We start from the raw sequence: 2,462 nt of genomic DNA, 5'->3' as shown, positions 1-2,462 counted from the left end.
TCTTGGCTATTGTAAATAGTACTGCTATGAATACTGGGGTGCATGTATCTATTTTTTTATTTTTTTCCCCACCCTGCATGCGGGATCTTAGTTCCCTGACCAGGGGTCGAACCCATGCCCCCTGCGGTGGAAACACGGAGCCCTAACCACTGGACTGCCAGGGAATTCCCAACATGTAATCTAATTCTTTTTGAATTAGAGTTTTCTCCTGACATATGTGCAGGAGTGGGATTCCTGGATCATACGGTAGCTCTATTTTTAGTTTTTTAGGAACCTCCGTACTGTTCTCCACATTGGCTGCACTGGTTTGCATTCCCACCAACAGTGTGGGAGGGTTCCTTTGAGAAACCCTCTCTTGACCCACTTCTCCTTCCAGCTACTGTCCCATTTCTCTCTTCTTTACACCTTGAAAAAGTTGTCATAGTTAATGTCACCAATTCCTCTTCTTATCCTCTCCCTAAAATTCAGTCCAACCAGGCTTTTCCCCCCCTCCACTCCACCAAAACTGCTCTGATCAAGATCCCAAATGACTCTGATTAACATCTGGAATTACTAACTTGAATGGTCAATTCACAATCCTTATGTGACTTGACCTCTCCCCACTCCTAGAAACACTTTCTTCACTTGGCTCCCAGGACCTCACACACTCCTAGACTAGACTAGATTTCTTCCTAGGACTGATTGGTCCTTGTGTTTCCTGTTCGGGTCCCCTCTTGCCCCAGCCTCTTCATGCTGTTAAGTCCTAGGACTCAGATCTCAGCCCCTTCTCTATCTACATTGACTCCTTGATGAGTTCACCCATCTACACACCAGCAACTCTCAATTTTATATTTCTAGCCCAGATCTCCCCACTGAACCTGAGGCTTAGTTATCTGACTGCTTTCTCAACACCCTCATTTAGATGTCTAATAATTACCTCACATTTATCATGTCCAAAACTGGACTCCTGGTATTCCTCCCCAAGCCCGATCCTTCTGCAGCCCTCCCCAGCTCAGTTCATGCAACTCCATCCTTCCAGGCCAGACACTTCAGAGTCATCATCAGTCATACTTCTTTTTCTCTTGAACCTCACATCTAATCTGCTAGTAAATCCCATTGGCTCCAACTTCAACATATATCCAAGATCTGACACAAGTTCCCACTTCCATTACTGCCACCCTGGTCCAAGCCATCTCATCTGGATTATTATCATCTAGATCATCGCAAGAGCCTCCTAAATAGTCTCCCTGTTTCAACCCTTGCTCCCCACCCCCTAGTTTATTCCCTACCCAGTAAAGAATGACCCTTTTAAAACTAAGTCAGGTCCCATTGCTCATAACCTTCCAATGGGTCTTCGTTTGTCTCAGAGTAAAGCCCAACGTTTTTACAAATGACCAACAAGGCCCTATATAACGGCCTTCCATTACTTAGTATGTTATTACATCTGCCTCCCTTTGCATGGATGTTCGCTTCACATGGGCAGAGGATTTTGTCTGTTGTCAGCACTCAATCCATGTTTGTTGAATGAATAAATGAATGAATGTAGAAGAAGGACCAGAGTAAGGAGAGGCTAGAAGATGGGGACCAGTCATGAGGTATTGGAATTGTCCAGGTGAAAAGTTAAGAGACGTGGAATCAGGAAAACATAATGGGAAAAGCATGGCAGAATGTAGTTCAGAGACATTTTTGCCCAAAAATTTACCAGCCATGGTGACCAACTCAATGTTGAGGATAAGGAGGTGGGCAGGGGTCAAAGAGACTCTCCAGCTTCTGGCTTGAACAATAAGATAGGTAGCAGAGAGGTAAGGCAGAGGGGCAGCTCTAGAGTTTGGGTTTGAAAATGTTGAGTTTAGGAAATATTCACTAAATAGTTAGAATAACTATAACCAAACCCCTCTTCTATTTGGAAGCTACTTAACTGAAAATATACACGGTTTATACTATTGCTGTATAGTTCCTCTTGGTTAAAATATCAATTCTTCCAGTGTAGTGATCATTATTAGAAAGCAGCTAAGGCATGCTCAATGACCCAGTTATGCTTATTAGATGATATGATTTTAAAATAATTTTTTCATATGATACAAATAATATATATTCATTGCCAAATGATCACAGGAAGTTAAATGTTTCTCTCTCCAAGAGGTGGTAAACCATCCAAACTGTTTGTAAAACTTGGCGATAACAAATTCTTTCATTTATATTAATTTGGTGAGTCACTTTTTTTTTTAGTAATTTACAAATGTATTACTTACTCGAAGCCAGAATCTTCTAATTACTCTGACCTGAGAACCTAGCCTTCTTTCAGTGGCACTTCCCCCATGACGGCACGGCAGATGCCACCACCTCCCACCCTTCGCCCTGGCACTTGTATGACGTTGCTCATAGAGAGCTTGTGCTCTGCAGCTGCCAGTCACCTGCCAGCTCCAGGTGGAGGCTGTGGTCAAGTCTACTGACTAGAACCCACTGGAGGCAGAGGAGCTGAG

Source organism: Hyperoodon ampullatus (assembly GCF_949752795.1).
Source record: "Hyperoodon ampullatus genome assembly, chromosome: 3".
Taxonomy (NCBI): domain Eukaryota; kingdom Metazoa; phylum Chordata; class Mammalia; order Artiodactyla; family Ziphiidae; genus Hyperoodon; species Hyperoodon ampullatus.
The sequence above is the reverse complement of the archived record's forward strand: the minus strand, read 5'-3'. Positions refer to the sequence as shown.